Source organism: Melozone crissalis, unplaced genomic scaffold (genome assembly GCF_028551555.1).
Source record: "Melozone crissalis strain CALT ecotype California unplaced genomic scaffold, PUWL_Pcris_2 ptg000013l_1, whole genome shotgun sequence".
Classification (NCBI taxonomy): Eukaryota; Metazoa; Chordata; class Aves; order Passeriformes; family Passerellidae; genus Melozone; species Melozone crissalis.
In genome coordinates, this window is record NW_026535791.1 from 23,888,512 (window position 1) to 23,906,529 (window position 18,018).

Consider the following 18,018-nt stretch of genomic DNA (forward strand, 5'->3'; position numbering starts at 1 on the left):
CCTGTGCTCAGTAAAAGATTTTGCCTGAGTTATCCTGGTTTTCCACAATTTGTATTCATAGATGACTTTCAAAATTCTCTCAGGCTTTTTAATAATATCTGTTCATTTATTTTCTATGTATACATAAAGTATGCTTAAGATTTGGTCTTTTGTGTCTGTTTAGGATGACTGACCAATACAAATTTGGAAAATGAAAAGGGTAGCACTGACTTCAATCTAATACAGGATGATGAATGACCACACACCACTGTCTATTCAGTAGAAAGATGTGCAAGACAGTTTAGTAACTACCTTACAATGGAAGGACAAAATGGATCCTCTTATCTGTATGTAGCTTAAACCCCCAATAATTTACAAGTTCAAATGCATGTTAAATTAAGGATTCTGGTTCCGAACTTTGAAATGTTTAAGGCTAATGTAGAAATGTCAAAATACTCAAAAAATAAGCATAGGTTTATACTAAAAATATTTCACTGTTATCTCTGAAACTTTTGTCTGTAAATGAAATGATTTTTAATATAATAAAGGATGTAAATGAAATAAATTTTACAGAGAAAACTTTTTCTTTGTTTGAATGGCTACTATGTATTAACTATGAAACAAACCACAACTATCAGCTAAAACTATTTTTGATAAAAATTGCATCCATAGTAAGAAGCAAAAAATCTACAGTGAATAGAAGCTCTAAAGATAAAAATAGTTTACTTATGTGGGATAAAAAATTACAGAGACAGACAATATATGGATATAAGTATCCATATTTGGTAGAGTCATATTTGAATCAATTAACTCCCACACTGTATCTGAGAAGGCAAATGAAACCTGTAAGCAAAAAAAGAGTGAATATAAAGAAACAAGTTTTATCCTTATCACTGAGTAGAATCAATTTTGGTGTTGCTCAAGAGTAACTCCTACTAATACACAATTTGGATTTCCAATTTTTTTTTTCCTATCTCTTAATGTTAAATAACATGGAGAATAAACAATACTACCAAAAATATTTTTGAGAAGAAAAGTTCCAGTGTCAAATTCCTCGTATTTAGACATCACCACATAACTTGTAATGTTGTCAATAAGTTTTACTGCATAACTTCAGAACAGCACTTAGCTTGTAAGTGAAAACCCTTAAAAATAGGTGCCTGGTTAGGGACCCAGATAGATCTTAGCTTCAAAAGTGCCAAGGTATTCCCATACCTTATAGTCCACACCTTTTATTAGGATTAATAGTGAATTTTAAATTCTCCAATAAGTACTACTATGTTAAGAAAATTTTATTTCTAAAAAGATGTAGCTAGCACCTGATTAAACCCTGAAGCAAGAAGGTTTGTAGAGGATTTTTTTGTGCTTTAAAAAATTGGAGATTTTATTATCTGTCAGATAATATCTGTTATAAAAATCTAGTCCTCTGAGTTCTCCTAGGCTTTTGGCACCTTTAATACCACAGTAATAAATCAGAAAATGCATTTGCTGAAAGAATGAAACTTGAAGAATCAAAAGACATCTGTGTTAGAGTGTCTTTGCACACTTCTAGAAGAATGAGGGACAAGCAAAGAAAACTGAAAAAAATAGATTGCTAAATGATGGTGATTGTGATCTGGGAGGCATAACTGAAACCTGGTGAGAAGATTCTTCTAACTGGGATGTCAATACAGATTAGTACAATTTATATAAAAGAAGGGTGGAAAGGTATCATTATAAAGGATATAAAAAATATTTACAATCTGAGCAAACTATGGGTTAGTAGTGATTAATGCCAAGGTAAATATGATGAACTGGAATACAAAGACTGGAAAGAAAAAGAAATGACAGAGCATGATAGATGTAGATGATAAGGTTGAGAAGAAAAAGAAATCAAGGTCAGTTCAAACTAACTTTTTTTGTGCTCAGAAAACTGGGATAGTTTTGATACTTAAATGCATGTTTTTTGGGCAATATAGAAACCCATGAAATGTAAAGGAAACAAAAATAATGCATTTGTATTACATGAAAATAAAACAAATCTTCCAGCTATTTCTTTTAGAAGGAAACTAAATTTTTCATGTATCTGTCATTCCCTTATGTGAAACTTCCTAATGAAAATTAGAACTAATGGCACTATTAAGAATTCAGGTTTTATTAAGGTATATAACACAGAAAGTCTGTTATGAAATAATATTGAAATCCACTGGAGTAAAATATGGTACAATTAAAATATAAGAAACAATACATGCTTTCAGTGAAGAATATGAGGAACAGAGGTTGGTTAATGGGATTTCAAAAGTGGATTCTACTCAGTTAACTTCATTATCACATTTCCAGCTTTGGAAATGCATTCTGAGCAGGTTGCTTCAAGATGAAAGGCAAATCCCCCAAAGAATGAAAAAGCCCTCAAAAACTTTGAAGAAAGGAAATCTTGTTAATCTTGAACATTTAACATCTAGTTTGTATTCCTAAAATGCAATTATTTTTGTCTTCTAAATGAAGTGCCTTGGATGATGCATAGAATGAGAAAATTTGCAGTTCCTCTGCTTAAATTTATTTCTTTGCATGACCCAGCTAAAATTAATAAAAACAACTACAAAGAAAACAAACAAAAAATTCTTCATTGCTCCTAGAAATACTTTTTGTCAAGTGAGTTGTCTTTTTCAAGCTATGTGGAAGACAACTGACTTTTAGTGATATTAAAGTTTTTCCAGCAGGAAGATGATCTATCACTTAATCCTCAGTGAAAACCCCTGTGCATTGATGTATGACTAAATATTTTTCCCATAATCATCTAGCAACAAAAAAAATAATTTTGAGCTTACTATTTGCTCTGTCTTTATGCAAGCTCATGCCTGCTGTCCTGTTCTGAACAATTGTCATTATAGATTATGCGTTCATAAACACTGCAGCTCAGCTGGCATAATTTAAACCGCATAGACAAAATTGTGCCATAGAAATAGATTCTGATTTAAATTGAAAAGCAGTAAGAATTTTTTAGGTATTTCAGTAGACAAACCAAATAATGACATTATAAATAAAAAGGTTTAAATGCAAAGATATTAAACAGTAAAAAAATCACATATGTGGATATTGTCTAGAAAACATTATAGGCAAATAAATCAGATTGCTTTAAAATAGATATTTTTAATGGCACGTTTCACAACAAAGCAGTGTAATAATTTCTTATAACTTTGCTCATATGTACAATTTCACAATTTAAGCAATCTTTGTGCCAGAAATAATGAACTATTTCAGAACTCCTATGAATATTATTCTAATATGACGTTTGAAAATATAGCTCAACTATTTTTATTAAGCAAGAAATTAAAAATAATCTTAGAGCAGTTTAAAGAAAGTCAGCTATATTTAGGAAGCAATAATGTTTTTGTAATAAAAACTTAAAAAAATCCAGAAACAACTTTGGATTATAATCTTTTGAGTAAAATCACTGAGAGGCTGCTAATAGAAATGACAGGGAAAGATTATGGTAGCGTTTGGCAGCCAATCTATCTGAAAGCTCTTAAACATTTCACCTAATCTTTAAAGAAAAGGTTAAAAAGCACTTGCAATGGTTGAGTTTGACAAGGTAAAATCTTGTTCTACTGGTCCTTGCTTTTTTTCAAAACCTGTGAGTCTCCTATGCATTTTTACTAAGAGTTTATATTCTGTGGGGTTTTGGATATATTGATTAGCTGATTACTATCTCTTATCCTATCTACAACTCAGTCATAAATTAAATACAAAATATAACAAATGAACTTTTTATTTTCTATATGCTAGCTGACAATATGACGTAAGTGTGCTTTTACTTGCATACAATTTGTCCTTTTTTCCTATTTTTTTCAAATATTATGAATACACATTTCAAGACAGGAAAGATAATTTAAGAGCTAGTATATATGAAGCATTTTATTTTGTAATGGTGAGTATAAAAATTATTTCTTTTCTCTATGAAAACAAGTGACTTGTGAATGCAGAATCAAAAGAGGAAGCTTGGAACAATTCACTGTACTTATTTCAAGTCAGTTTGCCTCTTACTAACTGGAGACACAGATCCTCAGAAGGTCCAGAGAAATTCTCCTAAAGAAACATTTGCAAAAGTGAATTTTAATGGTAACAGGAAAAATTTTTTTAATAAGTCAGGCAAATATGGGATATGGTCCTACAGTTAAATTTCATCTCCTATCCCAACAAGACTCTTTTTGCATTATCAGGCTTTTTAAATTTTCACAATTATTTGACATCCACTGGAAGATGTGATCTATGCCTAGATGTGAAAAATTTCTGAAATTTAATATCCCAGTTCATTTCCACAGGCTTGAATTTGAAAAGCACTATTTTCACTTGAATTTGTTTTCTTTCTAGTGTGTTTTCTATTCAAGTCTACTGCTAAATAAAAGAAATCAGATTTATTTTACTCAGTTTATGAAAATGAACCCTTCATTGTGCTGGATATCTCTATATTTGAGCTTGATTATAGCATATCATTAGGCCTCTCATAATTTATGTGAAGTTTGATTGAGTTTAATTATTAATTGAAAATGTTAACCACTAGTAGAAATAATAGGGCTGTTGATGCTAAAAAACCCACAACAGCTTTAGAAAAGCTGCTGTTCCATTGATCTCCTAGCCTTTGGATTATTTGAGTGACAAGTGAAACTCTCCTACCCACTGAATGATAGAATCATTTTTACAGACAAAATATTTTCTTAACTATATTGCAATCAGAGGAAAATGTCAAACAGTATTTTTCATCCATGCAATGAATTATTAAATGCTTTCTTCCTCCCTGCAAACAGATGGCAGGCAGCCATTCTGCATGGCAGGAGTCTTTAAAATGACAGGTGAAAAGGGCTCTAGAAGAGGAAAATAATACTTCATAAAAGTCTGCTTCTACTAGAAATTCTTGGCAGAAATATTAACAGGGTTACTGCTGAGTGATTAGATAGCTAAGAAAAATTAAACCATTTTGTCAGAATATTTGGGGGGAGCGTGGAAAGTGGAGTGCTTTATTGGCTGTGGTAGCTAAAGGAAAAAATTAGAAGTATGGAACTGTACCCTTATGGTCTGTAATTTTCAGATTACATGGTACCTTTAGCCTACTGTTGTATTCATTGCGGGCAAAGCCTATAGTGCCAAGCAATTTGGCTCAATAGAAACAGCACAGAAGATTTAAATGATTGCTCTTAAGCTACTTATATCCACACAATTTTTACTTTAGTGTTTTTTGTCATGCTAGGTGTAGTCTAATTTGTAAGACTGAACATCCCTAAACACTTGGCCATAGATGTTGAAAAATCCAGTCATTGGTTAAAAGATCACTTTTCTGCATTAAGGTGAGCAGCACGTTTTAGAGAGGAGCTGGCAGTTCCATTTCCTCTAAAAGGAATTGATTTATATGCACCAAAAATTTTCCATGAACGAAACATAGTTAATGGGAACCATCAGTGGATTGAATACAAAACTGGGCCAAAATATTTAGACATATCTCTGGTCTTCTTCTAAAATCAATGATGTAATGCAACAAAAAATAGTATAAAATAATATTTAACTCTCCATGGAGGACCCTATTTCATTCAACTCTCTCCAGGACCACTACATAGAGATATTGTACTATTCTTCTCTCATAATTTCTAGCTCCTCTCTTCTATCACATCTCCTTCACTGTAAAATTTCACCTGTAGAGGATAGTGATTAAACAATCACCTACAACGTTCTGTCGTGTTTTATCACGTCATTAGGATTTCCCATCAGAATTGATTAATTACTTAAAATTGCTAACAATTTTTTGAAGGTGATACTTCTGAAAACAAATCAGATTATTATTTACACTGCTGCTAGGTAATAATTATGTTCCATTTTGTAAGCTTTAATATATACAATACCATGCCTTTGCATGCATTATGTGAAATATTTTAGTTTGTATTTTTCTCCTAAAGAATACCTTGTAATAATTCAACAAATCTGAGCTACAAATTATTCCTGAAATTGGTGACATATAAAAAAACTCAAGTTTTTTGTGCTGCTGATTAATCAAGATGCATTAGTGAAGAAAAATATATTAAGTGGCATAGAGTTCAATTATTTCATTTACAAAATATATGATGGTACTTGAGTCTCATACCATGGAGGTGTAGTGATGCACACTAAGATAAGCAGTGTGTGGAGCAAGCACACTAAACTTTTTTAAAGTGCTCCAAGTTTTCCGTAAAACATTTCAAAAAAACCACTGTATGCTAGTTAATTGGAGAAAATAAGCAGCACAGCAAGTAGGAAAAAAGAAAAAAAAATAGGAGAAAGGAAGCTGTGGAGCCAAGATCAAGACAAGCAGCTCACTTAGCAGTTGCTGTAGGGAGCAAAACAGGCAACATGCAGATATTAACGCTATTTATTGCAAATTAAAATAAATATTTAATTACAGATTTGAGTAGTGGAGGGAAAAAAAACCAAAAAACAACAAAAAGCCCCTAAAATCCACAGGAAAAAGGAATCTGTATTAACACCTTTTATCCCCTTTTGTACCTAAAGAATATGTTTGCTAAATAAGACAAAAAGCTCAAATTCACTCCGAGCACCTGTCCTCTGCACCCTGTTGTCACCATGGATTTCATTCAGTTATTCAGAAACTACAACGAGTCAACAGGTGGCACTGGGGTGGTTGGTGGGTGTTGCAGTCAGGATGCAGTAGCTTCTCTTGACATCTCCTTCCTTCCCATTCTTTCCCTATGCTCCAGCACATGTGGTCCACAGGATTCAATCCCACTGGGGCGCTCCAGTGTGGGCTCACCCATGAGTTGACATGCCTTTGGAAGGTACGCCTACCCTGACATGCAGCCATGCTGATAGAGCCTCCTGCTCTATCTTGGTGCTCCCTTTGTTGGTTTTATTTTCCTCTTCCTTTCTATCCAGTATTTTCTGACCTTTCTTAAATATATTTTACAAAGGCCCCACCAAGTCCTCTGAGGTTGGGTCCATTGCGGACCCTGCTGGGACTACCAATGTCTTGGAAAGGAAAAACCCTGACCTCTTCCCCAAAATTTTACTCCTGCTGCAGCCAGATGCAAAAACATTTCCTTATGAATTTAGTACACCTTTCAACCTGATTACCTTTGACCATGAAATGGCTACCTTGATAGAGGAGGGAACAACACTGATTATTGTTCATCTTGAATTAAAAAAGACTTTTGACATGGTCTTCGTGGAGAAGCTGAGGAAATACTGACTGGATGAGCAGAACCTCACAGTGGATCGAAAACTAGCTAAACAGCTGTGCCCAGAGTGATGATCAGTAACAAGAAGTCTAGTTGGAGACCACTAATCTAGTGATATACCCCAAGGGTAAATGCTGTTTTAAATCTTCATTAGGGAGTTGAATGCTAGGGCAAAGTGAACCCTTAAGTAGTTGGCTAATGACACAAAACTGGGAACGAGTTTCTCATACACAAGAGGGTCTTGTGACTGTCCAGAAGAACTTCAGCAGGCTGAAGAAATGGGCTAACAGGAATCTTACAAAGTTTAACATGGGAAAGTCCTGCACAGAGGAAAGACCAGCCCCATGCACATATATAAGCTGGGGACCAATTAGCTATAAAATAGATTTGTACTTTAAAGTCCTGATGGACAGTAGTCTGAGAAAGACCAGGTTCCCTTGACAAAAAGGCCAATGGTATTCTGGGATGCATTAGATAAAACACTGGCATTAGTCAAGGAAGATGATCCTTCCACTCTACTCAGCTCTGGTGATGTCACAGTGGACTGTCCGGTTCAGGGCCCCTCAATACAAGAGAGGCATGGATGTACTTCAGAATCCAGGAAAGGGACAAAAAGATCATTGAGGAACAGGAGCATCTCTCCTATGAATAAGGGCTGAGATCTCTAGGACAGTTCAGCCGTAAGAGAAAGCTTGTGAGGAGATCTTATTAATGTATATAAATACATGAAGGGAGGATAAAGTCAGCACCTTTTGAGTAGTTCCCAATAACAGAACAAAAGGCAGTGGATACAAAGGGAAACACACAAGTTTCCTGAGGAACATCTGGAAAATTTTTTTCCTACTGTGATAATGTTTGAGCCCTGGCACAGACAGTCCAAAGAGATTGTGAAGTCTTCATGCTTGGAGATATTCAAAGACCATTTGAACACTCTCCTGGGCTTTAGGTTCTTGAACAGGAAGTGGGACCAGATGGCCTCCAGTGGTCCTTTGTAATATCAACAATTTTGTGAGTCTCAGAATCTATTTTCAAGTGGGTTTTGAAGATGGAAAATTGGGCCAAGATTTATACTCAGGTTCATGGGTTAAAATTGATTTCTGATGGCTGGCATCTTATAAGACTGACCTATTTATTTAATATTTGGAATAGGAGGGAATTGTGTGTTAGGGATTTATTAAAACATAGCTTGGAGTGACATAAATGAAAATTGGCCTGTGGAGCAAGTGATTTTTTGGGTCCTATACAGAAAGCTACACAGTCACTTGCTGACCTTTAGATTTTCACAATCATGTGACAGAAGAGTTAAAAGCTTTAACAATGGGAGCAAGAATTCAGGATTACCTGACTATTTCCATTTCCTTCATTTGTTGACATTTTCCCTGCTCATGTCAGAATCTTCAGATTATGTTTGAGAAAGAGGCCTTTTTTTAATATAATAGCATATAACTGAAACAGAGCTAGAAAAGGTTTTGGGGGTTTTTTTATGGGGTTCATGATCCCTGGCCACAGCAAATGACCTTGGAATCTGAAAACATCATCCAGCCATGCAAGCAATATTGGATTTGTGTCACAAGCATAAAATATTTAAAGAAAAATAATAGAAGATCACAGGCAATTCCAGCATAGTGTACATGGACATTTTGGCAGTTCGAAAATTTACAGCACCATGGTTCTATCTGTGTGGGCATAAAACAATCAAGTTGTTCTACTGCAGGTGTCATAATGGCCTTACAGTATGTTTAAAAAGGAATATGCAACAAGGACATATTTTCCTTAGGGAAAGCCATAAATAAGAAAAAAACAGTTTTTTTTGAAGAAAGAGTAAAATTCATTTAGCCTGTCAAAACACATTTACTTCTCTATATTTCATTTTTTACATTGTGCTATATAGTCACTGCTTGTTGAATGATTTGGATATTTTTTTCCCTGAATATCCTTGCCTAATAGGCCATTAGATGTATTTATTACTCTTCAGAAGCCAGGTTGCTTCTGAAAGTCTGCATAATGTGAATTCATTTTGAGTTCTGTGTATGCGAGCTTCTAGTGTTATCAGTCAGGTTCAAAATGATATGATTTTTTTTTTTTGTGCTGTTTAAATTACATAGTTAAACTGAGGTTTTCACAATCATGTGCTCACAAAACAAATTAAACAAGCAATGAAAAAGGTACAGTCACAGTATAAATGATAAGTTTAAATAGTGAATGGAGGTGCAGACCAAAGGTGGATAAAGAACTGAGCTCACACGTGTTGAAGCTAATTTCCAATCGGCCAAGTGCATAGTGGATGAATAACCCAAAATAAACAAGCTCTGAAGTACCCATCTACCCCATCCCTGGACTTGTTCTACACCAGGTTAGATTGGTTCTGAGCAACCTGTCTACAGAAAGGTGTCCCTCTCTGCAGAAGGGAGATTGGAACTGGGTGGTCCCCTCCAACCCAGCTGTTCTGATTCCATGATGATTCCGCAATTACATTTGCGGACAGGTAACACTGATTATAGTAATAATACTGAAGTCATAATTTACTGTACTGGAGAGGACAAAGAAAGAAGCTATTTGGCATTAATATATTTTCCTTTCACTGAGGTTCCACATTGCCAGAATAATGCAGAAGAAAAAGAATTCCCTTTCAAATTTAGTTTAAATAGTCCAAAACATTATTTATTCCCTTCTAGTCACTTAAAATATTTTTAAAAGCTTTAGTGCATTTTTTCTCACATCTAAATATTGATTTTTTTTTTTCATGCCATTTCTTCAGTCATATTATTTAGTCTGTCTCAGCAGGCATTTCAACCTCTCTGACAGAAACTAATCTCCTTCAGAATCCACTCAATCAAGCATCTTATTGGCTAATTTGACTTATCCAAACCTTATATGTAATGTCCTTTTCTTAGATAAAAGCTTTTGAGATTTACTGGACTTAGTTTCTTTCCAGATCTGTGAAAACAAATGCTGCAATTTGTCCTTGGAGAAAAATTAGAGACATCAACAAGCAAATAGATCCCAGGTGTTCTTTCTTTTTTGCTTTTTTAATTTGTCCTTCATCCTCACTACTTCCTTGGGATGAACTCAGATAGGTTAAAATTGAAAATATAAATCAAATATGAAATAATTATGGAAATCAATGCATAAGTTCCAGGTTATTCATTGGGACACCACTAAGGTACTATTCCTAAAGATGTTAATAGCCTAATAATCCTAAGAATAAAACATTCCTCAGTTCTTGATCCAAATACACCAATGTGATTTTTGACCAGCTTGTCTGACTTTACTGCATTGTTTCTGAATGAAGGTAATACAAATGTATAAACAAATCTTGTCTGGGACAGCTGTCATATGTTCAGAGTGGCTATTTATATTTTTCTTTTTGTCTCTGTCTGGTTTAGGGTTTTTTTTTTTTTTTTTCTTGTTCATGTTTTCTCTTATTCTACCATCACTTATTTTTTTTCAAATTAAGTAGTTTAAACATAAACCATATACAATTTTTTTTATGGTTGATGATAAAAGCCAGGTGTACCTCTTCCCTGCTGAATGCCTCAGGAAAATATGTTCTTTGATTCAACACTCCCTTTCTTACACCAGGAAGTTTGCAGTTTTGTTCTCAGTGGAAGGAGGGGAAACACACTGTAGCCCCACATGAGAAGTGCTGACTAGTGGAAGATGAAAGTTTGCCAAGGGTTTGGCTGTGAGGATCCTAGTTAGGAATAAGATTATCCACTTCTTCAATGACTGCTACAATCTTTTTTTTAGCTCTTACTGGAGATTTCTTCTCTCCAAACTGAAATTGAAAATTGCATGCACATTCCTCTATGGAGCTTTTGTATCACCAGCTAGCCCTTTAGAGCACTTTTGAAATGCCAACCACAATGGACTGGCAAATGGAAATAGAATTTCATCTAGTTTCTACATTATAATCGGGCTTGTCTACTAAAAAGAGATTTGCTTATGCGGTGACAGGTTTAGAAATGTAATAAGTAGAGGCTTAAAAGCATTCCCTCGTCATATGAGGTGCTTAGATTCTAGATCATGACTTTTTTAAAACGCAGATCAAATATCTACCATCTACTTAATTTCTGCTTTCTGATTCAGGTCTTTTAGGTACCCTATATTCCCTTCTTCTTTGTGGTGTGTGCAAAGACATAAAAATCTCTGGATATTTCATAGCAGTTTGAATTAAAAAATTACTAGTCTCAATTGCAATTTCTCATAAGAATTGTTATTAAAAAAACCCCAAAAAATGCCCAATATGCCACATAATTACTAGGAGACCCTGGTATTAGTTTTCTGTAAAGAATAAAAATATCTACTGTACTAGTCTCTAAATTTCTTCACTTTTTAATTTATTTTTATTTTTTCCTGTTTTATGCAGAAAGAGAAAGAAATGTATACATGAGTTTTGGTTGCATTGGGTTTTTTCTTATCTTCCTTTTAGTTTTTCTTTACTTTTTTTTTTTTTTTTAATTACAAAGTAAGAATAAGTCCCATTTTTATGCATGGAGTTGAAAAAGAGCAGGTACAGACAATTCTCTTGTATTATTCAGGCTAGGCTCATGCATAACATTAAATAAAGGTAAAGTTATGAGCAAATAAGCAAAAACTAGAGCAAAAATTAGCCTGCACAGTGTCACAGAGGTCCAACTGAGTGTGCACCAGGCAATTTGTCTTACTATTACTCACATCTCATCTAGAAATGTGAGCACACTTGATGACTCAGCAGCCCTTAATAAAAGCCCTACAGTGTCTTCTGTGTCATTCCAAAGGGAACTGCACAGTCAATGGAAAAGGAAAATGGTGAAGGACTGGATTATTTGACTGTGGAACGCAACCAAATCATTTTTTGTTTTGCGCATTTGGACACTTGCTACAGGGTATGCAGTGGAAAAGGAGAGAGATTCACCATGAGACCAGATTGCGCACTCCCAGCATTGGGACATACATAGAAATTAATTTCTCCTTGTCTTTTCTCTTTTTCCAAAGTAGAATCCAAATTTTCTGGACTTTTATCAAGAAAATGCACTAATTGTAGTTTTCATCTCCATGTCAAAAATAACATGAATGAAAGCTGATGAGACAGTCTAATTCTTCTCAGATACTTAATGTAATTTGTTTAAATGGATTAAAGTCATAAGGTCTGGAAGAAGTAATGGGAAGATAATTTCCTCTATCAATATTAGTTTGAAACAGCAGACCTGATGGTGATGAAAGTTCCCAGCATTCTTCACTTGTCACTTTATTACAGGGGGACAAATCTGTAAAAAAAGGCAGTTGAGTTGAATGTCAAATGCGTAAGTGCACTACACATGCATTAATTTGTCCTTTAGTTTGTATGTTTAATTCTAAGCTTAAAAAATGAATCCATTTTATTGATTATTTTTACAGAACTTTTAAAAATTTAAGGATTCATAATAATGAAATATCTGGTTATCGGTTTCTTTTTTGGCCTGGTGCTAGTGGAGGCGTTGGCATGACAAGTGTGCAACAGTATAATGAGATTCACTTATGCATATTGGAAAATAATGTCTTTCAGAATCCACATCAGAAGTAGATATTAAACAAATAAATTGTGATGGAATATCAGATTGTCCCATAAATTAGCTAGCACCCCTTTCTGAAACCAAAACTGAAGAAATCTCACATTTATATTAGCTTTCAGAAGCAATCTTTGCAGTGTTTCAGCTTCTTAGAAACCACCAACAAGGAATATGACAAAATTAAATTTATAACAATTAAAAATAAAACCAAGCAAAGCCTGATCTAACATAACACTAGTAATTTACTTTTGTATTTGATGACAGCAGGTCAGATGCACAGTGTTGCATGAGATAAAGCAAAGCAAATGAGAAAACATTTCTGTGGCATTCAACATTTCACTGCCTCTCCCAATTATCATTGGGATATCCTACAGGTTGATATCCTACAGCTAAAGATTCAAATAGTTCAACAACCCATTTTGAGTTTTATTCATAGGAAAGTTTGTACTTCACATGAAATCAAGATGAAAAGATGGCATTTGAATTCAAGTTAAATTCATTTCAACTGTCTAGGTTTATCTTACTAGATTTTTACATATTGATACCATAGGACATGGTATTTAAAATACTATTCTGGTATTTAAAATACTATTTCTGGAAAATACTCAGAAGTCATTGATTGTTCAGATGAAAGAAGATCACTGAAACAACAGTATTATGATACTTAGATATTTGAATTTTGCCCATATGGCTTTAATTTATAGTGTTCAATAGATCATAATCCAGAAAACATAAAAATTATAAACATATATATATACATACATACATACATATATATATATATATATATATATATATATATATATGCACAATAATACAATAATAGGATGCTAAGGTTTCTTTTCCAGAGATTGTTTCTTTTTTAATTCAAAAAACTTGTATTGTCTTTGACATTTAAATAAAACTAAAATTAATACATGAAATAATATATATAGATAATATCAAAAAGTAACTAAGAATGCAAGATACTCATTAAAAAAATTTAATTATCATTTTCAAAAAGACTGAACATCTCTCCCTCAATGAATAAAATTTTTCTATACTAGTCTCATAAGTTTCTGAACATTTCTTATTGATTTCTGCTTTTATTTCTTGCATCAAAAAGTAATAAGCAACAGTCAAATCCAAATTACTCAGCCAACTAAGATTTTCAATCCATGCAACACTAGTATACTAGTAGCAGCTTGTTAATTTTTTTTTAATTTGTAACATGATGTGTAATTTAGAACTGACATTTTTAGTCAGACTACATAAAGTGTCTTATTTCTTAAAGATACAACCCTGAGTACTTCACCTGATCCAGCTTCTAAGGTTTGATTGTCTCTGCATGATGTGTAGACAACCAATTTGTCAGGCCCAGCCAGCACTGATTTATGCAAGGCAGGTCCTGCTTGACCAACCTGATCTCTTTATATGACAAGGTGACCTATCCAGTGGCTAAGGGAGAGGCTGTGGATGTGTCTACCTGGACTTTAGTAAAGCCTTTGACACAGGATTTTCCTGGAGAAACGGGCAGCTCATGGCTTGGACAGATTCACTCTTTAAGTAAAAAGTCCATCTGGATAGGACAAAAAGAAAAAGTCTCAAGTTGTGCCAGGGAAGGTTTTTGTTGGATATTAGGAAACATTTCTTCACTGAGTGGCCAAGCCTTAGGACAGGCTTCTCAGGGCAGTGGTTGAGTCCCTTTACCTGAAGATATTTAAAAGATGTGTAGATGTAGGACTTAAATGCATGGTTTAGTGGTGGACTTGGTAGCATCAGGTTAATGATTGGAGTTGATGATGTTAAGGGTCTTTTCCAACCTGAATTATTCTGTGGTTCCGTGGGATTTTTTCCTCTACACTCATCTCACTGTAGTCTATTAAATCAAGAAATTTAATTATGCTGATAAAGATTATACATCTACAAAGCCGCATGCTTGAATAAAGCCATCTGACTTTATGGATGTCTGTTCTATTAATGACTCGCTTTTCTCATGCAGAAGAAAAGATCTTCCTAATTATGAAATAAATGAATCTAGATAGTGATTAATTTAGGTGATATTCTCACACAAACTGCTATTTGAAATGATCATTTTTCATTTGTTCCTTGAGACAATAATTGTGTTAATAATTCTGTAAGTGAGACTTCCTCTTTTTATGCTTCTAAGGGAGGAAACAGTGTTGAGCAGCTGTTTTATTAAAAACTCAAATCTTGTTTTGGTTGATTAAGACAGCATGATTTTAATAGTTCAGAGAATAAGAAATAAATAATTATGGCAACATACTGCAGTTACTGAATTTCTTATGACAGGCTTGTATGTAATTTCTCATTTTATTAATGCAAAAAGTTATCCCTTATATTCAGATATGTGATTCATGGCCACAAGGACCACATCTACATCACTAAGTGGTGAAATACAATTTTATCAGGTAATAGAGCCAAGAGGTGAACATGAGAAAATGAAAATCACTCTGTGTGTTTCAGGGGCATTTCCTTTGGCCCAGCTTACTTTGGTCTACGAGGTGATCTCAGAAACTGGAGTGCATTACATGAGCCCCTGGAATGCATGCAGGGGTTTAGTTTTTGGCCAAAAGGATTTTAATGATTTCCTTGCTGGAACCACTGCACGGTGGGAATCATAGGAGACAATTAGGAAGTACACTTCAAAACCATTGTCCTGATCCAAAACTCAAATACTAAAGGAGAATGATTAAATGGCGTTAAAACAGCTCATATACACCTTTTCTACCCAGTTTTCTGAAAGCATCAAATATTAGAGAGTCATGGACAGTATGCACTAGCAAAATCAATCAATAAGCTATTTGGCATAAGCAGAAGCTGTTCCTTCATAATGGAATATGAAAGGATGAAGTCTCAAAAAATTTAGTCCCAACTCATTTCTTCAAACAGAAACTTGGTCTTATTACTGCAGAGTTTTAATATACTCCAAAAGAAACAGAAATGTAAAAAAGGTGCAATGAATTCATAACCTCAATAAAATTTATAAACCATGATAACCATGATATAATTCTTCACTTGTGCTACCTTTTTTTTTTTTTTTTTTCAGAAAAAAAAATGTTTAGAATGTTTCTCTGTTGCTGTACAGCTAGTCTGTAACTGAACAAGAAAAATCTGGCCTTAATGAATCCAGTTCCCCTTACTGAGTTCATTCTAGAAAAGAGGTAACGGAGACTTCAGCCAACCCTGTTCAGGCTGAGATGCAGATACACCACTGGCCAGAGAGCTGGGTGGAAAGAGGTCCTATCCAGTCAGCTGTCTTTGCCCAGGGGATACAAATCAGCTATCTGGTCCCAGGATGTGGGATCCCAGTCTCTCAGAACTGGGGCGCAGGGTGAACCAGACTACCCCTGGGGGGCTCGGGAGTCCTGGAATGCTGCCAGAAATGTCTGGTGGCTGGACTTTGATCCCACATGGGAGATGACATCAGTATGAGGACGGGAGGATTTCACTGGGGTGAATGGTGAAGGGACAAGTTAATTGGAGTGTGAGATACAGGGTTCAAGATCCCTGTACAGGGGGGTCTAGAGAGGCAAGATGGAGGTATTGGGGCGTGCCCTTCTCCTTCTTCTTCTTCCTCTAGGCCTCCATCTTCTGTGGTGATGTTGGCACTCCGGGATTGGACCTTACTAGGGGAACACTGGTTAATAAGAGTAGAGGGTATTGGAGAAAAATGATAAATATTGTATACGTAACTCCGGGTATAAAGATAGACGACCGCCCCAGGGACTTTCAGTGTCTGCCCATGGCTGACTGCTGAGCAGAACTCTGTCAGGCCAAGAGAAAATCTTTTAGATAAGCAATTAATAAACACCGAGACCGAGAACAAATCTGAAGCTTCCTCTCGTCCTTTCGAACCCGGGGGCCCAAGGCCATCTTTGGGCTTTTCCCCAGACCATCTGAACAGCACCAAAATCCAACACCAGGAGGTACAAAGCCCCTATGAAAAGGGCAGCCATAATAAACTCACTGCTCATAAACCCACTGCTGTTTGTCGATGACGATCCGCGTGCTGTGTCGTGAGTCTGTCTCCAACCCAGAATCTCACGTAAAATTTTTAAAGTATGTTGTGATTTAATGTTATTGGAGATGTAATGTAAAACAGTCTTTATTTTAATTAGAATTTTGTCTCATTGGTTAGACGGTGAGAGACGAACACGAAAGTTACAGTTGGAAGTCTTCATGTATTCCATTCAGCTACCACTTTGCACATGATTACACTCACTCTGGATAGCCTGATAAACAGTTTCAGTCACACAGAATCATAGACACAGACATAATATTCACTGTATGGCTGGGTTTTTCACAGAACACTTTTTTTTTTATCCCTGTCTTGCCAGGATTTTGCAGAACTTCATATAGAGAATTTGTCAGGTTGTCTGTTTTAAAGGGAATTTGTTATAAGCAGAACCAGAGGTAATTAGAAGTGGAAATGAAACATTTATTGATTTTACATCAAGATAAGCTATTTATATGTTTAAAAGTAGTGAAGAGAAAGGGTTCTAATTTAAACAAATCTCCTATAATAACCTCTATGATATTAAGATATTTTATCAATGCTGGAGAGCAAAGTAGACTCCAAAAGTGGTTTTCTGTTGCTTTTTTTTTTTTCCTTTAGAAGAATATCACCACTGAATTGGAAAACTTAAAAAATGTATTTAAGAATTGTTTATAGTATAATAAACTAAATTTTAGTCAAATTCTCTTTGCTGTGAGGCATCAGAAAATATTGGGCAGAAAAATGTGAAAAGACTAAAAAAAAGGTGTAACTGAGGCAGTTTTAGTTGCTTCTGTTAAACTGTAAAGTACTATTTAATTATTGTTTTCAAATAAACATTGAATTAATAAGATAAATGTTGCAGTTTTCATTGTGACCTTCCTATTGTTGCAGAGTCATGTTTCTCCTAGATTTGAAATTATCTGTCATCTTTGTAAGACTTGCCATAACTTTTATTCATGTAGAGTTAACAGTTTGGTGTTTGTCATAGGAGATTAGCAGACAGTGTTATAAGAAAGTCTGAGTCAAGATTTTTTCAGATGTGTTTAAGGTAAAGAAACATTAAGCTGGAGGAAAATACTTGTTCCAATGTCTCTTCCATATTTTGTGGGAAAGGGTTTTTTCTAATAATCTCAGACTAGCCTTATCAGGCAATTCACACTATGAGGCATATTGTGAGCTCCTAGCTATTTAATTGTCCTGGAACACTTCAAAAGAGCTTTGAGTAATATGAATTACTCTAAACTTGGCTTCGAGGAGCTCCTTGATGATATATGGATGACTGACATTTATTTAATGCTGTACTTTTCAAATG